This window comes from Coturnix japonica, unplaced genomic scaffold, assembly GCF_054131305.1.
Source record: "Coturnix japonica strain WE unplaced genomic scaffold, WE-NBRP24 Scf090, whole genome shotgun sequence".
In the NCBI taxonomy this organism is placed as follows: domain Eukaryota; kingdom Metazoa; phylum Chordata; class Aves; order Galliformes; family Phasianidae; genus Coturnix; species Coturnix japonica.
The window spans coordinates 191516-219033 of NW_028188993.1; the positions used below are offsets into that span (position 1 = coordinate 191516).

Here is a 27518-nt window from a genome sequence, read left to right on the forward strand (position 1 = left end):
AGCAGCTTTCAGCTGTACAGTAATATGGGAGCATAAAAAGAGAATTTTAGTGAATACAGTTAAAGAATAAATTAATACTAAACAAACAAACAAACAAACAAACAAAAACCACACAACAATCTGTTTTCTGAAAGATGTGATTTGTATTGGATGCCTAAGTGTTATCTAATTCTCTGATGGGAACAATCTTTCTGTACCTCTTTGAACACAAGCACACATTAAAACACAGTACAGGTAGGTATGCATGTGCACAGCCAACAGATCATAATGAAAGCTTTGTAAAAATAATGTCAGTGGGACAGGATTTGGTACTTGTTGGAATACAGGTTAATCTAATACCTCGACCTTTGTGTCTCCAAAATTTCGACAAGTCCATTTATTGACCTAAAACAAATAGAAAAAAGCAAAATGAGGTTCAAATGCAACTGTAATATATCCATTGAACAATTTAATAATGTAGAGCAATACAAGAAACATAACGACATCTCTCACACTGTTACTCAATGTTTTACAGTCCAAGAGGCATCAAGAAAAAGTTTGCTTTTGTGACATTTTATAGACGAACCAAGGTCAAAATTCACAACTTCTAACAATAAAATACTACTACTGAACATAGCATTTTTCTTCTCCCAGTACAAACTGCAAGGTTAAGAATTCTCAAGAGTCTGAACCACAAATAACGTTGCAAAGTATTTCTCAATATTCCATTTTGTCTGTCAGGGTACTGAGAAAGATGGAACACACCTTTGAACACTGCTTTGATTCAGCCCGTTTGTTCTTTTACATCCATGACAATTATTCAGATATCTTCCATACCCCTTTATATTTGCTAATAAACATGTATGGACTAGCAGACATTGCCCCCCGTAGTTAACTCAGACAAATGGCAACAGCTGCCCAATAGTATAAGAATGTGAGCACTTAAGACAAAGGTCTATTATAAGGCATTTGTTAGGCCTAATTTAGCCAAGGAAACGGTGTGGAGTTGCACCAGAAGAGGGTCAGGTTGGGTATTGGGAAAAGGTTCTTCACCAGAGGGCCGTAGACATGGAACAGCCCCAAGCAGCCAGAGTTCAAGGAACATTTGGAGAAAGCTCTCAGACATAGAATTGGAATTTTGGGTGGTCCTGAGTAGAGCCAGAGGTTGGAGTCAATGGTCCTTGAAGGTTCCTTCCAACTTAAGAGCATTCTTGGATTCTATTCTATAATTCTACACTTCTGAGCAGGTAACATCAAATCTTACTTAGGCAAGCTGATAAGACTGTGGAAGCACAGAAATGCACTGGAAACATCTCCAGAAAGGGGCAGACTCTTTTTCACTGCTTTCTCACTGCTCTTTTTCACTACACGATCTGTTGGAACAATCATGAGATCTAATTTCTAATAACATTTGAGCATGTACAATGTCACGGTTATACCAGAAATTTCATACCTGACAGTTGGTCTGACTTTATTCAATTCTTCCCTTGAAACCAAATCCGTTTTATTGATGATTACAAGATCAGCTAATGCAACCTGCCTATGCATTTGGAAAAAGAAAAAAGGAATACCTTGAACAAGCAGTTTTTTGTAAGGCAGAAGCAGTATGTCTCTCATAGCGCTGTAAAATTACTAGATTGTTAGTTAGTACAGGAAGGCAAACATTAACCAAACCATCAGCCAACTAAAACATCATGGAATGACTACAGTATTAGCTTCTTGAGGTGACTTGTGGCTTGTGCATTTCAGGAGACATAAGTAGCAGCAGCCAGTGACATGAAAGACAAGCCATGGCCACTGAAATGTTTACAAGCACAGCATGCTGAGGCTTTTTCACTGCTAGCAAAAATGTATAGCTAATGGTGAGGAGACTATACTGAAAACTGTTTTTGTAGCTGAAAGTTGAGCTTCTTTCAACCTGTTATTTGTACTCCATCTGTTGTAGTTTCCATGGAAAAAAAGAGGAGGCATTATTTTCAGATCAACCCACTTATTAGAAAATTCATATCTAAGCAGAATGATCAAATGAAGTACAGAGTAAGTTTTGTTTTCTACCTTTGTTTAAAAGCAAGGGAGGGGAAAACCTTAGAAAAGAAAAAGAATCAATTTTGAATGATCTTCCGCACAGTGCAGTCACTGACTATGATTAAAAAAGTGGTTTTGATATCCATACCGAGATGCTTCATTGACAAGGCCTTCTGGCTTCTCCTGTCTCAAGTGCTAGACAATAATTAAAACAACTGGATTAAGCATGTTTAAAAAATGCTCAAATTAATTTGCATTTAAACTATGCCAAAATCATTTTACACAATGTATGATTTTCATTCATACCGCTTAAGTGACTACATTGTAAGGAACTATTTTTATGGCCAACTATCAATGAAAAAGCTAGAAATGAAAAACTATTTCTGCACTTACCAATCCTCACTGTTCTGTAGGTCTGTTCTTTCAGTACACTTTACTTAGATGCCTCTGTTACCTGACATTTTATTCTACTTCCAGGCAACTACATCAGCTGTTAATCCGATCCAGTATGTAGTAGTTTGCCTCACTCTCTCACCCTGGGAATGAACCTATTGGTTCTTTTTTCATCTTCTTTCCATTCTATTGCAGTCTCTTCCAGATCATACAGCTCATGGACACCTTGGACTATCTCTTGATGAGATTTGCCTTGAATAGATACCAGTCCCCTACCAGAAAAATAACTGTTAGAGTATATAAACAAACCTTTAAAAACAAAATACTTACGGAGAAAAAAAGAAAAACAAAACAACTTTACAAGTACACAGAGCAGGGAAAAACCTCTGACAAATATGCAGAGGTTGATCAAAATAACAATGCAACAGAGTCATCTCTTGTAACAACCATTCTTACAATTAAGAATTATACTTTGCTATACTCTGCCTTCAGCTTCTCATTTGGACCGTTACCTGGAATATTTGTGCAAATTTCAATGTCATCTCCTACCATGCCACTTTGATTGTATGTATGATATATGTCTCTATGAAAGCCTCATCACCTGTCCAAGGTGATGTAAAATAGGCAAAAATGCTGAGTCTGTTCCCACTGAGTTCTCATGCTTAACACTTACACTGTCTTGAAACAGAATCTCTGAATAGCAGAGAAAGAACAAATATCTGTGTGGTGAAATGACTAGCAATGGAATTAACAATGGAATACCTTCAAAACTAAGTCCATTAACTCACATGCCAAACGTTGCACTAAAAGAGTTTTCATCACTTGAAAACTGTCTAAAATAGAATGTAAATATTACTCGGATCCCAAAGCTCAGTACAACAGAAGCATACTTCTAATCAGCAGTACAGCTAATGAGTACAACAGACAGCTTGAAGTGCATCAGCACTGCCGGCTTTATGCTGCTGTTGTTCTACTTGTCAAGAAATAAACCTTTCTTCCAGTGAAGTAGAAATAATTACCTTGCTGCCTGTGACACACATATGTTCTCAGGAAACAAATCACAGCACATTTGATTGTTTTCCTTAGACCTTGTCTAATCATACAATCGACTTTTTTATCATTTACTTAGCTTTGTGGTTTAAGGAAAATGAAAGTATATCCTCAAGCATCACCAACGTTCACCTCAGAACTATGCAATGAATCGTACACGGGGATGAATACACTTATGTGTAAATCACATCTTTAAAACTGCAGCCTGATGTAATCAAAAAATTTTAGGGGGACCATAGCTAGCACTGTGCTGCATTGTTACACTCAGTTAAACTTCTGTTTATTATGCCAATAACTGTAATCATGGACAGAAACCTGTAACTACATCCCTAGATAAGGAGCCATCTAGGTGAAATGGATGAGACCTTTCAGAGCAAAGGAGGGGAAAACAACATCACCTCCTTTCACTTATGTCCTGATCATTCATCCTGTCCCACTCATGTTTGGGACTGCAAGTCTCCCCTTTCACTACACAGCAAGTAGTACTGTGGTTTGCTTCTCTGTCAGCTACCTTGAGTGGTCTCATTGGCTGGCAGGTATTTAAGTGTCTCTACATGGATCAATGACAAACTGATGTTCTCTCTTTTGTCTGCTCTTTGACCTGTATGTGGCTGACAATACACTGCAGTTTCTTTCCATTTAAAAAGAGGGAAAGCACAAAACAAAGAGGTTGGAAGTTTCAGGCAAACCTTCAGTCTTATGACATCCATGGTACATCCAGTCCTATCTTTCACATTCTTTTCCCACAGAAGATTCTACAAAGAGGAAAAATGTTTTCACAAACAGAACAGCGTAAGATGATTTTCTACAAAAGGACACAATGATTTCGCACTTGACTGCGATGTATTCATATTTACCTGTATAAAGAGATTAACGTTTTCTTCCTTAATATTTCCTAGGACTTCAAGTGTTACTGTCACTATGTCCTGTAAATGGAAAGACACACAAGACACACAAGATAGATGCTTAAAAGCAGCATTTAGCACACAACTGCTTATACTCTAAAGGAGTGACAGGCCAGACCCTTTCCCCTTCAATTATTTATTAAAAATCAAAACCACAAAACAGACAAAATACTGTATTTTCTCTCTAAATAAAACACAATCAGGAAGATAAAAATGCAATTTAAACTGTAATATGCAAGGATTGTTTTATTGCACAGAGCAAGAGAAAAGATTCTACCCTGACATAAATAAAAGCTGGGTTACATATCTGGAAAAACAAAGCATTTCACATTCCTAACCTTCTAGCACACATGCGACTGTAGGTATTATATCAAATTTATAGGAAAACCTAATTCACTGTTACAGGTTGATCTGTTGATTTTCTGTGTAAAAACGAAGGGAAGCACTCACAGAATGTGTCTCTCTAACACCTTAATTAATGCAAAGTTGTGAACAGCAACTCCCCAGTATCTACAAACACTGACATCATTTCGACCTACGGGATAAATATCAGATGTAAGTATAGGGCTCAATTCTCAAATCTCAATTGCTCGATAAGGACAAATATTGAAAGAATAGTATTACTTGTCTGTTGTAGTAATGCTCTCCATGTACAAGAACACTGTTTCCAACAATAGAACTCTTAAACCATATTTGAAAGCAGAACTCAGTATATACATTTACTATCTATCTGTATCAAAGTACATGGCATTCAGTGTAATATTCCAGAGATCTTAAACATACTATTCTCTACCTGAAACCTTCTGAAAAAATAAGATGATTAGTATGCCATGGTTGCAGTTATCCTGAACTATCTTCTAACAGCGAGACTGAAGCAGTGCTTGTTGTAATTACCTTGTCGAGATGTGCATCTGTTGTCTTCATACTCTCCAATTTTTTCTGCAAGCTGTAAACAAGCAGATGTTGCATTTGCACTGGATGGATGCAGTGTCATTATCTCAAACAAGATCTACACAAACTCTTCAGTACTGCAGACCAAAACTAAAGTGCTGTTATCAAAGTAATTTTCAACTGTTAATTCAGCTTTAATCTCAGAATAGTTATGTTTAATTATGTTTGTTTGATCTTTCAAATGATCTGTGATAGGAAGTCTGCCACAGATTAACTGCTGGAATTCCACTGTCAATTCTCTAATTTGACTATAGTAATGTACAGAACAATTACGGATTTCCTTTCTAGATTAGGAAAAAAATTCTGACCTAAGAGTGATAAAGCAAGGAGTGACCTATTGGATGGTCATTTCTGGTTGGATTCAAGCTGTCCTTGGGCCAAGAGAGTCTGTTATGGTTAGAAACGCTTTATTCTAACTCAGCTGTCAGTGTCTTACAAGAAAGACTTAGGAGACCCATTTTCACAACAAGGCTAGTAGTACGACCTACTAACTTTTAACCATCATAGAGTAAGTCGCCATGGACTTCTATCTACATTTTACACTCTTACATCTTTATAAAACAAAAAAGTAACTTCTGACATCTGTGGGATGATTTGTTGGGCATCACTTTTTGAAACTATGTTAGGAAGTAAAAAAGGAACAAAGCCATTGCTTCTAAGAGTAAAATGTGCAGTATAAAATGAAGTGAAATACTATACACCACTTTCTACTTAACTCATTCCCAAAGCTAATTCCCACTGCACACTGTGCAGTGCTTCCTAATTTAAAGCTGAGCCTCTTAGTCATAAAAGAACCAGAGGACATAACGGATCCAGGAACACGCTGAACAACATTTCCAAGGCTTAGGTTGTTGTGGAACTCAGAGTTTCCTGTGAAAACTAAGGTCTCCAGTTCATCACAATGTAAAGCAAGAAAAAAATTAAATCCTCTGAGTTTTAAGAGAACCAGAAAAAAGCACTGAGATCTTATTGATTACTAGTAGTACTAATGGACAACTTAAAGCCTCAACAAGGGAAACGGGGGGAAAACGCCAAACAATCATGGGTGCTTTGGCTCTCATTTCATTTTACAAACCCTACAATCTTTTGCTGCATGTATCTCAAGTGGAAAAACATCCTCTTTCTATTACTTCTTACTCTTACTGAGAATTGTAAACAAGTGTCTGAACTAGAACATGCAACAGAAATTCAGATGCAGACTCTGCCTAAATGTAAATGTACCTACTTCATGCGTCTATCTATGCAATGAGCATTCCTTTTAATAAAAGTGAAATTATTGCCATACCTGATTCCAGATAGACTGTCTAAAGCATGCAGGTCCGGCACATTGGAAAGATCAACTCTGCACAGATAGGGAGAGAAAGAAAGCTTTGTATTTTCACTGCATGTAAGAATTATGTGTACTGAAGCTTCGATTACTCATTTTTAAACATATAAATAATTGTTCATGTTTGTTGGTTTTTTTTCCTGATCTCTTATTCCAATGCAAAGCACCAGAAGCTAGCCCTATTTTCAGATGTCAGCAGTCAGTGCTATCTACCGTGGAGTAAAGCAGCTTTCAGCTGTACAGTAATATGGGTGCATAAAAAGAGAATTTTAGTGAATACAGTTAAAAAACAAATTAATACTAAAAACCACACAAGAATCTGTTTTCTGAAAGATGTGATTTGTTTTGGATGCCTAAGTGTTATCTAATTCTCTGATGGGAACAATCGTTCTGTACCTCTTTGAACACAAGCACACATTAAAACACAGTAAAGGTAGGTATGCATGTGCACAGCCAACAGATCATAATGAAAGCTTGGTAAAAATAATGTCAGTGGGACAGGATTTGGTACTTGTTGGAATACAGGTTAATCTAATACCTCGACCTTTGTGTCTCCAAAATTTCGACAAGTCCATTTATTGACCTAAAACAAATAGAAAAAAGCAAAATGAGGTGCAAACGCAACTGTAATATATCGATTGAACAATTTAACAATGTAGAGCAATACAAGAAACATAACGACATCTCTCACACTGTTACTAAATGTTTTACAGTCCAAGAGGCATCAAGAAAAAGTTTGCTTTTGTGACATTTTATAGCCGAACCAAGGTCAAAATTCACAACTTCTGACAATAAAATATTACTACTGAACAGAGCATTTTTCTTCTCTCAGTACAAGCTGCAAGGTTAAGAATTCTCAAGAGTCTGAACCACAAATAACGTTGCAAAGTATTTCTCAATATTCCATTTTGTCTGTCAGGGTACTGAGAAAGATGGAACACACCTTTGAACACTGCTTTGATTCAGCCCGTTTGTTCTTTTACATCCATGACAATTATTCAGATATCTTCCATACTCCTTTATATTTGCTAATAAACATGTATGGACTAGCAGATATTGCCCCCCGTAGTTAACTCAGACAAATGGCAACAGCTGCCCAATAGTATAAGAATGTGAGCACTTAAGACAAAGGTCTATTATAAGGCATTTGTTAGGCCTAATTTAGCCAAGGAAACGGTGTGGAGTTGCACCAGAAGAGGGTCAGGTTGGGTATTAGGAAAAGGTTCTTCACCAGAGGGCCGTAGACATGGAACAGCCCCAAGCAGCCAGAGTTCAAGGAACATTTGGAGAAAGCTCTCAGACATAGAATTGGAATTTTGGGTGGTCCTGAGTAGAGCCAGAGGTTGGAGTCAATGGTCCTTGAAGGTTCCTTCCAACTTAAAAGCATTCTTTGATTCTATTCTATAATTCTACACTTCTGAGCAGGTAACATCAAATCTTACTTAGGCAAGCCGATAAGACTGTGGAAGCACAGAAATGCACTGGAAACATCTCCAGAAAGGCGCAGACTCTTTTTCACTGCTTTCTCACTGCTCTTTTTCACTACACGATCTGTTGGAACAATCATGAGATCTAATTTCTAATAACATTTGAGCATGTACAATGTCACGGTTATACCAGAAATTTCATACCTGACAGTTGGTCTGACTTTATTCAATTCTTCCCTTGAAACCAAATCCGTTTTATTGACGATTACAAGATCAGCTAATGCAACCTGCCTATGCATTTGGAAAAAGAAAAAAGGAACACCTTGAACAAGCAGTTTTTTGTAAGGCAGAAGCAGTATGTCTCTCATAGCGCTGTAAAATTACTAGATTGTTAGTTAGTACAGGAAGGCAAACATTAACCAAACCATCAGCCAACTAAAACATCATGGAATGACTACAGTATTAGCTTCTTGAGGTGACTTGTGGCTTGTGCATTTCAGGAGACATAAGTAGCAGCAGCCAGTGACATGAAAGACAAGCCATGGCCACTGAAATGTTTACAAGCACAGCATGCTGAGGCTTTTTCACTGCTAGCAAAAATGTATAGCTAATGGTGAGGAGACTATACTGAAAACTGTTTTTGTAGCTGAAAGTTGAGCTTCTTTCAACCTGTTATTTGTACTCCATCTGTTGTAGTTTCCATGGAAAAAAAGAGGAGGCATTATTTTCAGATCAACCCACTTATTAGAAAATTCATATCTAAGCAGAATGATCAAATGAAGTACAGAGTAAGTTTTGTTTTCTACCTTTGTTTAAAAGCAAGGGAGGGGAAAACCTTAGAAAAGAAAAAGAATCAATTTTGAATGATCTTCCGCACAGTGCAGTCACTGACTATGATTAAAAAAGTGGTTTTGATATCCATACCGAGATGCTTCATTGACAAGGCCTTCTGGCTTCTCCTGTCTCAAGTGCTAGACAATAATTAAAACAACTGGATTAAGCATGTTTAAAAAATGCTCAAATTAATTTGCATTTAAACTATGCCAAAATCATTTTACACAATGTATGATTTTCATTCATACCGCTTAAGTGACTACATTGTAAGGAACTATTTTTATGGCCAACTATCAATGAAAAAGCTAGAAATGAAAAACTATTTCTGCACTTACCAATCCTCACTGTTCTGTAGGTCTGTTCTTTCAGTACACTTTACTTAGATGCCTCTGTTACCTGACATTTTATTCTACTTCCAGGCAACTACATCAGCTGTTAATCCGATACAGTATGTAGTAGTCTGCCTCACTCTCTCACCCTGGGAATGAACCTATTGGTTCTTTTTTCATCTTCTTTCCATTCTATTGCAGTCTCTTCCAGATCATACAGCTCATGGACACCTTGGACTATCTCTTGATGAGATTTGCCTTGAATAGATACCAGTCCCCTACCAGAAAAATAACTGTTAGAGTATATAAACAAACCTTTAAAAACAAAATACTTACGGAGAAAAAAAGAAAAACAAAACAACTTTACAAGTACACAGAGCAGGGAAAAACCTCTGACAAATATGCAGAGGTTGATCAAAATAACAATGCAACAGAGTCATCTCTTGTAACAACCATTCTTACAATTAAGAATTATACTTTGCTATACTCTGCCTTCAGCTTCTCATTTGGACGGTTACCTGGAATATTTGTGCAAATTTCAATGTCATCTCCTACCATGCCACTTTGATTGTATGTATGATATATGTCTCTATGAAAGCCTCATCACCTGTCCAAGGTGATGTAAAATAGGCAAAAATGCTGAGTCTGTTCCCACTGAGTTCTCATGCTTAACACTTACACTGTCTTGAAACAGAATCTCTCAATAGCAGAGAAAGAACAAATATCTGTGTGGTGAAATGACTAGCAATGGAATTAACAATGGAATACCTTCAAAACTAAGTCCATTAACTCACATGCCAAACGTTGCACTAAAAGAGTTTTCATCACTAGAAAACTGTCTAAAATAGAATGTAAATATTACTCGGATCCCAAAGCTCAGTACAACAGAAGCATACTTCTAATCAGCAGTACAGCTAATGAGTACAACAGACAGCTTGAAGTGCATCAGCACTGCTGGCTTTATGCTGCTGTTGTTCTACTTGTCAAGAAATAAACCTTTCTTCCAGTGAAGTAGAAATAATTACCTTGCTGCCTGTGACACACATATGTTCTCAGGAAACAAATCACAGCACATTTGATTGTTTTCCTTAGACCTTGTCTAATCATACAATCGACTTTTTTATCATTTACTTAGCTTTGTGGTTTAAGGAAAATGAAAGTATATCCTCAAGCATCACCAACGTTCACCTCAGAACTATGCAATGAATCGTACACGGGGATGAATACACTTATGTGTAAATCACATCTTTAAAACTGCAGCCTGATGTAATCAAAAAATTTTAGGGGGACCATAGCTAGCACTGTGCTGCATTGTTACACTCAGTTAAACTTCTGTTTATTATGCCAATAACTGTAATCATGGACAGAAACCTGTAACTACATCCCTAGATAAGGAGCCATCTAGGTGAAATGGATGAGACCTTTCAGAGCAAAGGAGGGGAAAACAACATCACCTCCTTTCACTTATGTCCTGATCATTCATCCTGTCCCACTCATGTTTGGGACTGCAAGTCTCCCCTTTCACTACACAGCAAGTAGTACTGTGGTTTGCTTCTCTGTCAGCTACCTTGAGTGGTCTCATTGGCTGGCAGGTATTTAAGTGTCTCTACATGGATCAATGACAAACTGATGTTCTCTCTTTTGTCTGCTCTTTGACCTGTATGTGGCTGACAATACACTGCAGTTTCTTTCCATTTAAAAAGAGGGAAAGCACAAAACAAAGAGGTTGGAAGTTTCAGGCAAACCTTCAGTCTTATGACATCCATGGTACATCCAGTCCTATCTTTCACATTCTTTTCCCACAGAAGATTCTACAAAGAGGAAAAATGTTTTCACAAACAGAACAGCGTAAGATGATTTTCTACAAAAGGACACAATGATTTCGCACTTGACTGCGATGTATTCATATTTACCTGTATAAAGAGATTAACGTTTTCTTCCTTAATATTTCCTAGGACTTCAAGTGTTACTGTCACTATGTCCTGTAAATGGAAAGACACACAAGACACACAAGATAGATACTTAAAAGCAGCATTTAGCACACAACTGCTTATACTCTAAAGGAGTGACAGGCCAGACCCTTTCCCCTTCAATTATTTATTAAAAATCAAAACCACAAAACAGACAAAATACTGTATTTTCTCTCTAAATAAAACACAATCAGGAAGATAAAAATGCAATTTAAACTGTAATATGCAAGGATTGTTTTATTGCACAGAGCAAGAGAAAAGATTCTACCCTGACATAAATAAAAGCTGGGTTACATATCTGGAAAAACAAAGCATTTCACATTCCTAACCTTCTAGCACACATGCGACTGTAGGTATTATATCAAATTTATAGGAAAACCTAATTCACTGTTACAGGTTGATCTGTTGATTTTCTGTGTAAAAACGAAGGGAAGCACTCACAGAATGTGTCTCTCTAACACCTTAATTAATGCAAAGTTGTGAACAGCAACTCCCCAATATCTACAAACACTGACATCATTTCGACCTACGGGATAAATATCAGGTGTAAGTATAGGGCTCAATTCTCAAATCTCAATTGCTCAATAAGGACAAATATTGAAAGAATAGTATTACTTGTCTGTTGTAGTAATGCTCTCCATGTACAAGAACACTGTTTCCAACAATAGAACTCTTAAACCATATTTGAAAGCAGAACTCAGTATATACATTTACTATCTATCTGTATCAAAGTACATGGCATTCAGTGTAATATTCCAGAGATCTTAAACATACTATTCTCTACCTGAAACCTTCTGAAAAAATAAGATGATTAGTATGCCATGGTTGCAGTTATCCTGAACTATCTTCTAACAGCGAGACTGAAGCAGTGCTTGTTGTAATTACCTTGTCGAGATGTGCATCTGTTGTCTTCATACTCTCCAATTTTTTCTGCAAGCTGTAAACAAGCAGATGTTGCATTTGCACTGGATGGATGCAGTGTCATTATCTCAAACAAGATCTACACAAACTCTTCAGTACTGCAGACCAAAACTAAAGTGCTGTTATCAAAGTAATTTTCAACTGTTAATTCAGCTTTAATCTCAGAATAGTTATGTTTAATTATGTTTGTTTGATCTTTCAAATGATCTGTGATAGGAAGTCTGCCACAGATTAACTGCTGGAATTCCACTGTCAATTCTCTAATTTGACTATAGTAATGTACAGAACAATTACGGATTTCCTTTCTAGATTAGGAAAAAAATTCTGACCTAAGAGTGATAAAGCAAGGAGTGACCTATTGGATGGTCATTTCTGGTTGGATTCAAGCTGTCCTTGGGCCAAGAGAGTCTGTTATGGTTAGAAACGCTTTATTCTAACTCAGCTGTCAGTGTCTTACAAGAAAGACTTAGGAGACCCATTTTCACAACAAGGCTAGTAGTACGACCTACTAACTTTTAACCATCATAGAGTAAGTCGCCATGGACTTCTATCTACATTTTACACTCTTACATCTTTATAAAACAAAAAAGTAACTTCTGACATCTGTGGGATGATTTGTTGGGCATCACTTTTTGAAACTATGTTAGGAAGTAAAAAAGGAACAAAGCCATTGCTTCTAAGAGTAAAATGTGCAGTATAAAATGAAGTGAAATACTATACACCACTTTCTACTTAACTCATTCCCAAAGCTAATTCCCACTGCACACTGTGCAGTGCTTCCTAATTTAAAGCTGAGCCTCTTAGTCATAAAAGAACCAGAGGACATAACGGATCCAGGAACACGCTGAACAACATTTCCAAGGCTTAGGTTGTTGTGGAACTCAGAGTTTCCTGTGAAAACTAAGGTCTCCAGTTCATCACAATGTAAAGCAAGAAAAAAATTAAATCCTCTGAGTTTTAAGAGAACCAGAAAAAAGCACTGAGATCTTATTGATTACTAGTAGTACTAATGGACAACTTAAAGCCTCAACAAGGGAAACGGGGGGAAAACGCCAAACAATCATGGGTGCTTTGGCTCTCATTTCATTTTACAAACCCTACAATCTTTTGCTGCATGTATCTCAAGTGGAAAAACATCCTCTTTCTATTACTTCTTACTCTTACTGAGAATTGTAAACAAGTGTCTGAACTAGAACATGCAACAGAAATTCAGATGCAGACTCTGCCTAAATGTAAATGTACCTACTTCATGCGTCTATCTATGCAATGAGCATTCCTTTTAATAAAAGTGAAATTATTGCCATACCTGATTCCAGATAGACTGTCTAAAGCATGCAGGTCCGGCACATTGGAAAGATCAACTCTGCACAGATAGGGAGAGAAAGAAAGCTTTGTATTTTCACTGCATGTAAGAATTATGTGTACTGAAGCTTCGATTACTCATTTTTAAACATATAAATAATTGTTCATGTTTGTTGGTTTTTTTTCCTGATCTCTTATTCCAATGCAAAGCACCAGAAGCTAGCCCTATTTTCAGATGTCAGCAGTCAGTGCTATCTACCGTGGAGTAAAGCAGCTTTCAGCTGTACAGTAATATGGGTGCATAAAAAGAGAATTTTAGTGAATACAGTTAAAAAACAAATTAATACTAAAAACCACACAAGAATCTGTTTTCTGAAAGATGTGATTTGTTTTGGATGCCTAAGTGTTATCTAATTCTCTGATGGGAACAATCGTTCTGTACCTCTTTGAACACAAGCACACATTAAAACACAGTAAAGGTAGGTATGCATGTGCACAGCCAACAGATCATAATGAAAGCTTGGTAAAAATAATGTCAGTGGGACAGGATTTGGTACTTGTTGGAATACAGGTTAATCTAATACCTCGACCTTTGTGTCTCCAAAATTTCGACAAGTCCATTTATTGACCTAAAACAAATAGAAAAAAGCAAAATGAGGTGCAAACGCAACTGTAATATATCGATTGAACAATTTAACAATGTAGAGCAATACAAGAAACATAACGACATCTCTCACACTGTTACTAAATGTTTTACAGTCCAAGAGGCATCAAGAAAAAGTTTGCTTTTGTGACATTTTATAGCCGAACCAAGGTCAAAATTCACAACTTCTGACAATAAAATATTACTACTGAACAGAGCATTTTTCTTCTCTCAGTACAAGCTGCAAGGTTAAGAATTCTCAAGAGTCTGAACCACAAATAACGTTGCAAAGTATTTCTCAATATTCCATTTTGTCTGTCAGGGTACTGAGAAAGATGGAACACACCTTTGAACACTGCTTTGATTCAGCCCGTTTGTTCTTTTACATCCATGACAATTATTCAGATATCTTCCATACTCCTTTATATTTGCTAATAAACATGTATGGACTAGCAGATATTGCCCCCCGTAGTTAACTCAGACAAATGGCAACAGCTGCCCAATAGTATAAGAATGTGAGCACTTAAGACAAAGGTCTATTATAAGGCATTTGTTAGGCCTAATTTAGCCAAGGAAACGGTGTGGAGTTGCACCAGAAGAGGGTCAGGTTGGGTATTAGGAAAAGGTTCTTCACCAGAGGGCCGTAGACATGGAACAGCCCCAAGCAGCCAGAGTTCAAGGAACATTTGGAGAAAGCTCTCAGACATAGAATTGGAATTTTGGGTGGTCCTGAGTAGAGCCAGAGGTTGGAGTCAATGGTCCTTGAAGGTTCCTTCCAACTTAAAAGCATTCTTTGATTCTATTCTATAATTCTACACTTCTGAGCAGGTAACATCAAATCTTACTTAGGCAAGCCGATAAGACTGTGGAAGCACAGAAATGCACTGGAAACATCTCCAGAAAGGCGCAGACTCTTTTTCACTGCTTTCTCACTGCTCTTTTTCACTACACGATCTGTTGGAACAATCATGAGATCTAATTTCTAATAACATTTGAGCATGTACAATGTCACGGTTATACCAGAAATTTCATACCTGACAGTTGGTCTGACTTTATTCAATTCTTCCCTTGAAACCAAATCCGTTTTATTGACGATTACAAGATCAGCTAATGCAACCTGCCTATGCATTTGGAAAAAGAAAAAAGGAACACCTTGAACAAGCAGTTTTTTGTAAGGCAGAAGCAGTATGTCTCTCATAGCGCTGTAAAATTACTAGATTGTTAGTTAGTACAGGAAGGCAAACATTAACCAAACCATCAGCCAACTAAAACATCATGGAATGACTACAGTATTAGCTTCTTGAGGTGACTTGTGGCTTGTGCATTTCAGGAGACATAAGTAGCAGCAGCCAGTGACATGAAAGACAAGCCATGGCCACTGAAATGTTTACAAGCACAGCATGCTGAGGCTTTTTCACTGCTAGCAAAAATGTATAGCTAATGGTGAGGAGACTATACTGAAAACTGTTTTTGTAGCTGAAAGTTGAGCTTCTTTCAACCTGTTATTTGTACTCCATCTGTTGTAGTTTCCATGGAAAAAAAGAGGAGGCATTATTTTCAGATCAACCCACTTATTAGAAAATTCATATCTAAGCAGAATGATCAAATGAAGTACAGAGTAAGTTTTGTTTTCTACCTTTGTTTAAAAGCAAGGGAGGGGAAAACCTTAGAAAAGAAAAAGAATCAATTTTGAATGATCTTCCGCACAGTGCAGTCACTGACTATGATTAAAAAAGTGGTTTTGATATCCATACCGAGATGCTTCATTGACAAGGCCTTCTGGCTTCTCCTGTCTCAAGTGCTAGACAATAATTAAAACAACTGGATTAAGCATGTTTAAAAAATGCTCAAATTAATTTGCATTTAAACTATGCCAAAATCATTTTACACAATGTATGATTTTCATTCATACCGCTTAAGTGACTACATTGTAAGGAACTATTTTTATGGCCAACTATCAATGAAAAAGCTAGAAATGAAAAACTATTTCTGCACTTACCAATCCTCACTGTTCTGTAGGTCTGTTCTTTCAGTACACTTTACTTAGATGCCTCTGTTACCTGACATTTTATTCTACTTCCAGGCAACTACATCAGCTGTTAATCCGATACAGTATGTAGTAGTCTGCCTCACTCTCTCACCCTGGGAATGAACCTATTGGTTCTTTTTTCATCTTCTTTCCATTCTATTGCAGTCTCTTCCAGATCATACAGCTCATGGACACCTTGGACTATCTCTTGATGAGATTTGCCTTGAATAGATACCAGTCCCCTACCAGAAAAATAACTGTTAGAGTATATAAACAAACCTTTAAAAACAAAATACTTACGGAGAAAAAAAGAAAAACAAAACAACTTTACAAGTACACAGAGCAGGGAAAAACCTCTGACAAATATGCAGAGGTTGATCAAAATAACAATGCAACAGAGTCATCTCTTGTAACAACCATTCTTACAATTAAGAATTATACTTTGCTATACTCTGCCTTCAGCTTCTCATTTGGACGGTTACCTGGAATATTTGTGCAAATTTCAATGTCATCTCCTACCATGCCACTTTGATTGTATGTATGATATATGTCTCTATGAAAGCCTCATCACCTGTCCAAGGTGATGTAAAATAGGCAAAAATGCTGAGTCTGTTCCCACTGAGTTCTCATGCTTAACACTTACACTGTCTTGAAACAGAATCTCTCAATAGCAGAGAAAGAACAAATATCTGTGTGGTGAAATGACTAGCAATGGAATTAACAATGGAATACCTTCAAAACTAAGTCCATTAACTCACATGCCAAACGTTGCACTAAAAGAGTTTTCATCACTAGAAAACTGTCTAAAATAGAATGTAAATATTACTCGGATCCCAAAGCTCAGTACAACAGAAGCATACTTCTAATCAGCAGTACAGCTAATGAGTACAACAGACAGCTTGAAGTGCATCAGCACTGCTGGCTTTATGCTGCTGTTGTTCTACTTGTCAAGAAATAAACCTTTCTTCCAGTGAAGTAGAAATAATTACCTTGCTGCCTGTGACACACATATGTTCTCAGGAAACAAATCACAGCACATTTGATTGTTTTCCTTAGACCTTGTCTAATCATACAATCGACTTTTTTATCATTTACTTAGCTTTGTGGTTTAAGGAAAATGAAAGTATATCCTCAAGCATCACCAACGTTCACCTCAGAACTATGCAATGAATCGTACACGGGGATGAATACACTTATGTGTAAATCACATCTTTAAAACTGCAGCCTGATGTAATCAAAAAATTTTAGGGGGACCATAGCTAGCACTGTGCTGCATTGTTACACTCAGTTAAACTTCTGTTTATTATGCCAATAACTGTAATCATGGACAGAAACCTGTAACTACATCCCTAGATAAGGAGCCATCTAGGTGAAATGGATGAGACCTTTCAGAGCAAAGGAGGGGAAAACAACATCACCTCCTTTCACTTATGTCCTGATCATTCATCCTGTCCCACTCATGTTTGGGACTGCAAGTCTCCCCTTTCACTACACAGCAAGTAGTACTGTGGTTTGCTTCTCTGTCAGCTACCTTGAGTGGTCTCATTGGCTGGCAGGTATTTAAGTGTCTCTACATGGATCAATGACAAACTGATGTTCTCTCTTTTGTCTGCTCTTTGACCTGTATGTGGCTGACAATACACTGCAGTTTCTTTCCATTTAAAAAGAGGGAAAGCACAAAACAAAGAGGTTGGAAGTTTCAGGCAAACCTTCAGTCTTATGACATCCATGGTACATCCAGTCCTATCTTTCACATTCTTTTCCCACAGAAGATTCTACAAAGAGGAAAAATGTTTTCACAAACAGAACAGCGTAAGATGATTTTCTACAAAAGGACACAATGATTTCGCACTTGACTGCGATGTATTCATATTTACCTGTATAAAGAGATTAACGTTTTCTTCCTTAATATTTCCTAGGACTTCAAGTGTTACTGTCACTATGTCCTGTAAATGGAAAGACACACAAGACACACAAGATAGATACTTAAAAGCAGCATTTAGCACACAACTGCTTATACTCTAAAGGAGTGACAGGCCAGACCCTTTCCCCTTCAATTATTTATTAAAAATCAAAACCACAAAACAGACAAAATACTGTATTTTCTCTCTAAATAAAACACAATCAGGAAGATAAAAATGCAATTTAAACTGTAATATGCAAGGATTGTTTTATTGCACAGAGCAAGAGAAAAGATTCTACCCTGACATAAATAAAAGCTGGGTTACATATCTGGAAAAACAAAGCATTTCACATTCCTAACCTTCTAGCACACATGCGACTGTAGGTATTATATCAAATTTATAGGAAAACCTAATTCACTGTTACAGGTTGATCTGTTGATTTTCTGTGTAAAAACGAAGGGAAGCACTCACAGAATGTGTCTCTCTAACACCTTAATTAATGCAAAGTTGTGAACAGCAACTCCCCAATATCTACAAACACTGACATCATTTCGACCTACGGGATAAATATCAGGTGTAAGTATAGGGCTCAATTCTCAAATCTCAATTGCTCAATAAGGACAAATATTGAAAGAATAGTATTACTTGTCTGTTGTAGTAATGCTCTCCATGTACAAGAACACTGTTTCCAACAATAGAACTCTTAAACCATATTTGAAAGCAGAACTCAGTATATACATTTACTATCTATCTGTATCAAAGTACATGGCATTCAGTGTAATATTCCAGAGATCTTAAACATACTATTCTCTACCTGAAACCTTCTGAAAAAATAAGATGATTAGTATGCCATGGTTGCAGTTATCCTGAACTATCTTCTAACAGCGAGACTGAAGCAGTGCTTGTTGTAATTACCTTGTCGAGATGTGCATCTGTTGTCTTCATACTCTCCAATTTTTTCTGCAAGCTGTAAACAAGCAGATGTTGCATTTGCACTGGATGGATGCAGTGTCATTATCTCAAACAAGATCTACACAAACTCTTCAGTACTGCAGACCAAAACTAAAGTGCTGTTATCAAAGTAATTTTCAACTGTTAATTCAGCTTTAATCTCAGAATAGTTATGTTTAATTATGTTTGTTTGATCTTTCAAATGATCTGTGATAGGAAGTCTGCCACAGATTAACTGCTGGAATTCCACTGTCAATTCTCTAATTTGACTATAGTAATGTACAGAACAATTACGGATTTCCTTTCTAGATTAGGAAAAAAATTCTGACCTAAGAGTGATAAAGCAAGGAGTGACCTATTGGATGGTCATTTCTGGTTGGATTCAAGCTGTCCTTGGGCCAAGAGAGTCTGTTATGGTTAGAAACGCTTTATTCTAACTCAGCTGTCAGTGTCTTACAAGAAAGACTTAGGAGACCCATTTTCACAACAAGGCTAGTAGTACGACCTACTAACTTTTAACCATCATAGAGTAAGTCGCCATGGACTTCTATCTACATTTTACACTCTTACATCTTTATAAAACAAAAAAGTAACTTCTGACATCTGTGGGATGATTTGTTGGGCATCACTTTTTGAAACTATGTTAGGAAGTAAAAAAGGAACAAAGCCATTGCTTCTAAGAGTAAAATGTGCAGTATAAAATGAAGTGAAATACTATACACCACTTTCTACTTAACTCATTCCCAAAGCTAATTCCCACTGCACACTGTGCAGTGCTTCCTAATTTAAAGCTGAGCCTCTTAGTCATAAAAGAACCAGAGGACATAACGGATCCAGGAACACGCTGAACAACATTTCCAAGGCTTAGGTTGTTGTGGAACTCAGAGTTTCCTGTGAAAACTAAGGTCTCCAGTTCATCACAATGTAAAGCAAGAAAAAAATTAAATCCTCTGAGTTTTAAGAGAACCAGAAAAAAGCACTGAGATCTTATTGATTACTAGTAGTACTAATGGACAACTTAAAGCCTCAACAAGGGAAACGGGGGGAAAACGCCAAACAATCATGGGTGCTTTGGCTCTCATTTCATTTTACAAACCCTACAATCTTTTGCTGCATGTATCTCAAGTGGAAAAACATCCTCTTTCTATTACTTCTTACTCTTACTGAGAATTGTAAACAAGTGTCTGAACTAGAACATGCAACAGAAATTCAGATGCAGACTCTGCCTAAATGTAAATGTACCTACTTCATGCGTCTATCTATGCAATGAGCATTCCTTTTAATAAAAGTGAAATTATTGCCATACCTGATTCCAGATAGACTGTCTAAAGCATGCAGGTCCGGCACATTGGAAAGATCAACTCTGCACAGATAGGGAGAGAAAGAAAGCTTTGTATTTTCACTGCATGTAAGAATTATGTGTACTGAAGCTTCGATTACTCATTTTTAAACATATAAATAATTGTTCATGTTTGTTGGTTTTTTTTCCTGATCTCTTATTCCAATGCAAAGCACCAGAAGCTAGCCCTATTTTCAGATGTCAGCAGTCAGTGCTATCTACCGTGGAGTAAAGCAGCTTTCAGCTGTACAGTAATATGGGTGCATAAAAAGAGAATTTTAGTGAATACAGTTAAAAAACAAATTAATACTAAAAACCACACAAGAATCTGTTTTCTGAAAGATGTGATTTGTTTTGGATGCCTAAGTGTTATCTAATTCTCTGATGGGAACAATCGTTCTGTACCTCTTTGAACACAAGCACACATTAAAACACAGTAAAGGTAGGTATGCATGTGCACAGCCAACAGATCATAATGAAAGCTTGGTAAAAATAATGTCAGTGGGACAGGATTTGGTACTTGTTGGAATACAGGTTAATCTAATACCTCGACCTTTGTGTCTCCAAAATTTCGACAAGTCCATTTATTGACCTAAAACAAATAGAAAAAAGCAAAATGAGGTGCAAACGCAACTGTAATATATCGATTGAACAATTTAACAATGTAGAGCAATACAAGAAACATAACGACATCTCTCACACTGTTACTAAATGTTTTACAGTCCAAGAGGCATCAAGAAAAAGTTTGCTTTTGTGACATTTTATAGCCGAACCAAGGTCAAAATTCACAACTTCTGACAATAAAATATTACTACTGAACAGAGCATTTTTCTTCTCTCAGTACAAGCTGCAAGGTTAAGAATTCTCAAGAGTCTGAACCACAAATAACGTTGCAAAGTATTTCTCAATATTCCATTTTGTCTGTCAGGGTACTGAGAAAGATGGAACACACCTTTGAACACTGCTTTGATTCAGCCCGTTTGTTCTTTTACATCCATGACAATTATTCAGATATCTTCCATACTCCTTTATATTTGCTAATAAACATGTATGGACTAGCAGATATTGCCCCCCGTAGTTAACTCAGACAAATGGCAACAGCTGCCCAATAGTATAAGAATGTGAGCACTTAAGACAAAGGTCTATTATAAGGCATTTGTTAGGCCTAATTTAGCCAAGGAAACGGTGTGGAGTTGCACCAGAAGAGGGTCAGGTTGGGTATTAGGAAAAGGTTCTTCACCAGAGGGCCGTAGACATGGAACAGCCCCAAGCAGCCAGAGTTCAAGGAACATTTGGAGAAAGCTCTCAGACATAGAATTGGAATTTTGGGTGGTCCTGAGTAGAGCCAGAGGTTGGAGTCAATGGTCCTTGAAGGTTCCTTCCAACTTAAAAGCATTCTTTGATTCTATTCTATAATTCTACACTTCTGAGCAGGTAACATCAAATCTTACTTAGGCAAGCCGATAAGACTGTGGAAGCACAGAAATGCACTGGAAACATCTCCAGAAAGGCGCAGACTCTTTTTCACTGCTTTCTCACTGCTCTTTTTCACTACACGATCTGTTGGAACAATCATGAGATCTAATTTCTAATAACATTTGAGCATGTACAATGTCACGGTTATACCAGAAATTTCATACCTGACAGTTGGTCTGACTTTATTCAATTCTTCCCTTGAAACCAAATCCGTTTTATTGACGATTACAAGATCAGCTAATGCAACCTGCCTATGCATTTGGAAAAAGAAAAAAGGAACACCTTGAACAAGCAGTTTTTTGTAAGGCAGAAGCAGTATGTCTCTCATAGCGCTGTAAAATTACTAGATTGTTAGTTAGTACAGGAAGGCAAACATTAACCAAACCATCAGCCAACTAAAACATCATGGAATGACTACAGTATTAGCTTCTTGAGGTGACTTGTGGCTTGTGCATTTCAGGAGACATAAGTAGCAGCAGCCAGTGACATGAAAGACAAGCCATGGCCACTGAAATGTTTACAAGCACAGCATGCTGAGGCTTTTTCACTGCTAGCAAAAATGTATAGCTAATGGTGAGGAGACTATACTGAAAACTGTTTTTGTAGCTGAAAGTTGAGCTTCTTTCAACCTGTTATTTGTACTCCATCTGTTGTAGTTTCCATGGAAAAAAAGAGGAGGCATTATTTTCAGATCAACCCACTTATTAGAAAATTCATATCTAAGCAGAATGATCAAATGAAGTACAGAGTAAGTTTTGTTTTCTACCTTTGTTTAAAAGCAAGGGAGGGGAAAACCTTAGAAAAGAAAAAGAATCAATTTTGAATGATCTTCCGCACAGTGCAGTCACTGACTATGATTAAAAAAGTGGTTTTGATATCCATACCGAGATGCTTCGTTGACAAGGCCTTCTGGCTTCTCCTGTCTCAAGTGCTAGACAATAATTAAAACAACTGGATTAAGCATGTTTAAAAAATGCTCAAATTAATTTGCATTTAAACTATGCCAAAATCATTTTACACAATGTATGATTTTCATTCATACCGCTTAAGTGACTACATTGTAAGGAACTATTTTTATGGCCAACTATCAATGAAAAAGCTAGAAATGAAAAACTATTTCTGCACTTACCAATCCTCACTGTTCTGTAGGTCTGTTCTTTCAGTACACTTTACTTAGATGCCTCTGTTACCTGACATTTTATTCTACTTCCAGGCAACTACATCAGCTGTTAATCCGATACAGTATGTAGTAGTCTGCCTCACTCTCTCACCCTGGGAATGAACCTATTGGTTCTTTTTTCATCTTCTTTCCATTCTATTGCAGTCTCTTCCAGATCATACAGCTCATGGACACCTTGGACTATCTCTTGATGAGATTTGCCTTGAATAGATACCAGTCCCCTACCAGAAAAATAACTGTTAGAGTATATAAACAAACCTTTAAAAACAAAATACTTACGGAGAAAAAAAGAAAAACAAAACAACTTTACAAGTACACAGAGCAGGGAAAAACCTCTGACAAATATGCAGAGGTTGATCAAAATAACAATGCAACAGAGTCATCTCTTGTAACAACCATTCTTACAATTAAGAATTATACTTTGCTATACTCTGCCTTCAGCTTCTCATTTGGACGGTTACCTGGAATATTTGTGCAAATTTCAATGTCATCTCCTACCATGCCACTTTGATTGTATGTATGATATATGTCTCTATGAAAGCCTCATCACCTGTCCAAGGTGATGTAAAATAGGCAAAAATGCTGAGTCTGTTCCCACTGAGTTCTCATGCTTAACACTTACACTGTCTTGAAACAGAATCTCTCAATAGCAGAGAAAGAACAAATATCTGTGTGGTGAAATGACTAGCAATGGAATTAACAATGGAATACCTTCAAAACTAAGTCCATTAACTCACATGCCAAACGTTGCACTAAAAGAGTTTTCATCACTAGAAAACTGTCTAAAATAGAATGTAAATATTACTCGGATCCCAAAGCTCAGTACAACAGAAGCATACTTCTAATCAGCAGTACAGCTAATGAGTACAACAGACAGCTTGAAGTGCATCAGCACTGCCGGCTTTATGCTGCTGTTGTTCTACTTGTCAAGAAATAAACCTTTCTTCCAGTGAAGTAGAAATAATTACCTTGCTGCCTGTGACACACATATGTTCTCAGGAAACAAATCACAGCACATTTGATTGTTTTCCTTAGACCTTGTCTAATCATACAATCGACTTTTTTATCATTTACTTAGCTTTGTGGTTTAAGGAAAATGAAAGTATATCCTCAAGCATCACCAACGTTCACCTCAGAACTATGCAATGAATCGTACACGGGGATGAATACACTTATGTGTAAATCACATCTTTAAAACTGCAGCCTGATGTAATCAAAAAATTTTAGGGGGACCATAGCTAGCACTGTGCTGCATTGTTACACTCAGTTAAACTTCTGTTTATTATGCCAATAACTGTAATCATGGACAGAAACCTGTAACTACATCCCTAGATAAGGAGCCATCTAGGTGAAATGGATGAGACCTTTCAGAGCAAAGGAGGGGAAAACAACATCACCTCCTTTCACTTATGTCCTGATCATTCATCCTGTCCCACTCATGTTTGGGACTGCAAGTCTCCCCTTTCACTACACAGCAAGTAGTACTGTGGTTTGCTTCTCTGTCAGCTACCTTGAGTGGTCTCATTGGCTGGCAGGTATTTAAGTGTCTCTACATGGATCAATGACAAACTGATGTTCTCTCTTTTGTCTGCTCTTTGACCTGTATGTGGCTGACAATACACTGCAGTTTCTTTCCATTTAAAAAGAGGGAAAGCACAAAACAAAGAGGTTGGAAGTTTCAGGCAAACCTTCAGTCTTATGACATCCATGGTACATCCAGTCCTATCTTTCACATTCTTTTCCCACAGAAGATTCTACAAAGAGGAAAAATGTTTTCACAAACAGAACAGCGTAAGATGATTTTCTACAAAAGGACACAATGATTTCGCACTTGACTGCGATGTATTCATATTTACCTGTATAAAGAGATTAACGTTTTCTTCCTTAATATTTCCTAGGACTTCAAGTGTTACTGTCACTATGTCCTGTAAATGGAAAGACACACAAGACAGACAAGATAGATGCTTAAAAGCAGCATTTAGCACACAACTGCTTATACTCTAAAGGAGTGACAGGCCAGACCCTTTCCCCTTCAATTATTTATTAAAAATCAAAACCACAAAACAGTCAAAATACTGTATTTTCTCTCTAAATAAAACACAATCAGGAAGATAAAAATGCAATTTAAACTGTAATATGCAAGGATTGTTTTATTGCACAGAGAAAGAGAGAAGATTCTACCCTGACATAAATAAAAGCTGGGTTACATATCTGGAAAAACAAAGCATTTCACATTCCTAACCTTCTAGCACACATGCGATTGTAGGTATTATATCAAATTTATAGGAAAACCTAATTCACTGTTACAGGTTGATCTGTTGATTTTCTGTGTAAAAACGAAGGGAAGCACTCACAGAATGTGTCTCTCTAACACCTTAATTAATGCAAAGTTGTGAACAGCAACTCCCCAATATCTACAAACACTGACATCATTTTGACCTACGGGATAAATATCAGGTGTAAGTATAGGGCTCAATTCTCAAATCTCAATTGCTCAATAAGGACAAATATTGAAAGAATAGTATTACTTGTCTGTTGTAGTAATGCTCTCCATGTACAAGAACACTGTTTCCAACAATAGAACTCTTAAACCATATTTGAAAGCAGAACTCAGTATATACATTTACTATCTATCTATATCAAAGTACATGGCATTCAGTGTAATATTCCAGAGATCTTAAACATACTATTCTCTACCTGAAACCTTCTGAAAAAATAAGATGATTAGTATGCCATGGTTGCAGTTAACCTGAACTATCTTCTAACAGCGAGACTGAAGCAGTGCTTGTTGTAATTACCTTGTCGAGATGTGCATCTGTTGTCTTCATACTCTCCAATTTTTTCTGCAAGCTGTAAACAAGCAGATGTTGCATTTGCACTGGATGGATGCAGTGTCATTATCTCAAACAAGATCTACACCAACTCTTCAGTACTGCAGACCAAAACTAAAGTGCTGTTATCAAAGTAATTTTCAACTGTTAATTCAGCTTTAATCTCAGAATAGTTATGTTTAATTATGTTTGTTTGATCTTTCAAATCATCTGTGATAGGAAGTCTGCCACAGATTAACTGCTGGAATTCCACTGTCAATTATCTAATTTGACTACAGTAATGTACAGAACAATTACGGATTTCCTTTCTAGATTAGGAAAAAAATTCTGACCTAAGAGTGATAAAGCAAGGAGTGACCTATTGGATGGTCATTTCTGGTTGGATTCAAGCTGTCCTTGGGCCAAGAGAGTCTGTTATGGTTAGAAACGCTTTGTTCTAACTCAGCTGTCAGTGTCTTACAAGAAAGACTTAGGAGACCCATCTTCACAACAAGGCTAGTACTTGTTGTAGACCTACTAACTTTTAACCATCATAGAGTAAGTCGCCATGGACTTCTATCTACATTTTACACTCTTACATCTTTATAAAACAAAAAAGTAACTTCTGACATCTGTGGGATGATTTGTTGGGCATCACTTTTTGAAACTATGTTAGGAAGTAAAAAAGGAACAAAGCCATTGCTTCTAAGAGTAAAATGTGCAGTATAAAATGAAGTGAAATACTATACACCACTTTCTACTTAACTCATTCCCAAAGCTAATTCCCACTGCACACTGTGCAGTGTTTGCTAATTTAAAGCTGAGCCTCTTAGTCATAAAAGAACCAGAGGACATAACGGATCCAGGAACACGCTGAACAACATTTCCAAGGCTTAGGTTGTTGTGGAACTCAGAGTTTCCTGTGAAAACTAAGGTCTCCAGTTCATCACAATGTAAAGCAAGAAAAAAACTTAAATCCTCTGAGTTTTAAGAGAACCAGAAAAAAGCACTGAGATCTTATTGATTACTAGTAGTACTAATGGACAACTTAAAGCCTCAACAAGGGAAACGGGGGGAAAACGCCAAACAATCATGGGTGCTTTGGCTCTCATTTCATTTTACAAACCCTACAATCTTTTGCTGCATGTATCTCAAGTGGAAAAACATCCTCTTTCTATTACTTCTTACTCTTACTGAGAATTGTAAACAAGTGTCTGAACTAGAACATGCAACAGAAATTCAGATGCAGACTCTGCCTAAATGTAAATGTACCTACTTCATGCGTCTATCTATGCAATGAGCATTCCTTTTAATAAAAGTGAAATTATTGCCATACCTGATTCCAGATAGACTGTCTAAAGCATGCAGGTCCGGCACATTGGAAAGATCAACTCTGCACAGATAGGGAGAGAAAGAAAGCTTTGTATTTTCACTGCATGTAAGAATTATGTGTACTGAAGCTTCGATTACTCATTTTTAAACATATAAATAATTGTTCATGTTTGTTGGTTTTTTTTCCTGATCTCTTATTCCAATGCAAAGCACCAGAAGCTAGCCCTATTTTCAGATGTCAGCAGTCAGTGCTATCTACCATGGAGTAAAGCAGCTTTCAGCTGTACAGTAATATGGGAGCATAAAAAGAGAATTTTAGTGAATACAGTTAAAAAACAAATTAATACTAAAAACCACACAAGAATCTGTTTTCTGAAAGATGTGATTTGTTTTGGATGCCTAAGTGTTATCTAATTCTCTGATGGGAACAATCGTTCTGTA

The 27518-nt window shown here is 37.0% G+C and overlaps 7 long non-coding RNA genes across 11 annotated transcripts; all 7 read right to left on the minus strand.

The window, feature by feature from the left end:
• Window positions 1-2194: 2194 nt before the first annotated feature.
• On the minus strand, window positions 2195-5307 carry LOC146751439 (uncharacterized). 2 transcript variants are annotated; one of them, XR_014941540.1, is made up of 4 exons: window positions 5247-5307; window positions 4305-4373; window positions 4137-4202; window positions 2195-2669 (listed from the first exon to the last, which is right to left on the minus strand). It is a non-coding gene; the product is annotated as an uncharacterized LOC146751439 (long non-coding RNA). The 2 variants fall into 2 exon arrangements; XR_014941539.1 differs by lacking the exons at window positions 4305-4373; window positions 5247-5307 and having other exon boundaries at window positions 4137-4297.
• A 92-nt stretch (window positions 5308-5399) lies between these two features.
• LOC146751440 (uncharacterized) lies at window positions 5400-8906 on the minus strand. The gene is made up of 4 exons (XR_014941541.1): window positions 8262-8906; window positions 8073-8181; window positions 7169-7213; window positions 5400-6645 (listed from the first exon to the last, which is right to left on the minus strand). It is a non-coding gene; the product is annotated as an uncharacterized LOC146751440 (long non-coding RNA).
• Window positions 8907-9023: 117 nt separating this feature from the next.
• Window positions 9024-12136, minus strand: LOC146751441 (uncharacterized). Of its 2 annotated transcripts, XR_014941536.1 has the most exons (4): window positions 12076-12136; window positions 11134-11202; window positions 10966-11031; window positions 9024-9498 (listed from the first exon to the last, which is right to left on the minus strand). It is a non-coding gene; the product is annotated as an uncharacterized LOC146751441 (long non-coding RNA). The 2 variants fall into 2 exon arrangements; XR_014941535.1 differs by lacking the exons at window positions 11134-11202; window positions 12076-12136 and having other exon boundaries at window positions 10966-11126.
• Window positions 12137-12228: 92 nt separating this feature from the next.
• On the minus strand, window positions 12229-15735 carry LOC146751442 (uncharacterized). Its single transcript, XR_014941542.1, has 4 exons — window positions 15091-15735; window positions 14902-15010; window positions 13998-14042; window positions 12229-13474 (listed from the first exon to the last, which is right to left on the minus strand). It is a non-coding gene; the product is annotated as an uncharacterized LOC146751442 (long non-coding RNA).
• Window positions 15736-15852: 117 nt separating this feature from the next.
• Window positions 15853-18965, minus strand: LOC146751443 (uncharacterized). Of its 2 annotated transcripts, XR_014941538.1 has the most exons (4): window positions 18905-18965; window positions 17963-18031; window positions 17795-17860; window positions 15853-16327 (listed from the first exon to the last, which is right to left on the minus strand). It is a non-coding gene; the product is annotated as an uncharacterized LOC146751443 (long non-coding RNA). The 2 variants fall into 2 exon arrangements; XR_014941537.1 differs by lacking the exons at window positions 17963-18031; window positions 18905-18965 and having other exon boundaries at window positions 17795-17955.
• A 92-nt stretch (window positions 18966-19057) lies between these two features.
• On the minus strand, window positions 19058-22564 carry LOC146751444 (uncharacterized). The gene is made up of 4 exons (XR_014941543.1): window positions 21920-22564; window positions 21731-21839; window positions 20827-20871; window positions 19058-20303 (listed from the first exon to the last, which is right to left on the minus strand). It is a non-coding gene; the product is annotated as an uncharacterized LOC146751444 (long non-coding RNA).
• A 117-nt stretch (window positions 22565-22681) lies between these two features.
• On the minus strand, window positions 22682-26023 carry LOC146751445 (uncharacterized). 2 transcript variants are annotated; one of them, XR_014941545.1, is made up of 4 exons: window positions 25734-26023; window positions 24792-24860; window positions 24624-24689; window positions 22682-23156 (listed from the first exon to the last, which is right to left on the minus strand). It is a non-coding gene; the product is annotated as an uncharacterized LOC146751445 (long non-coding RNA). The 2 variants fall into 2 exon arrangements; XR_014941544.1 differs by lacking the exons at window positions 24792-24860; window positions 25734-26023 and having other exon boundaries at window positions 24624-24784.
• Window positions 26024-27518: the final 1495 nt, after the last annotated feature.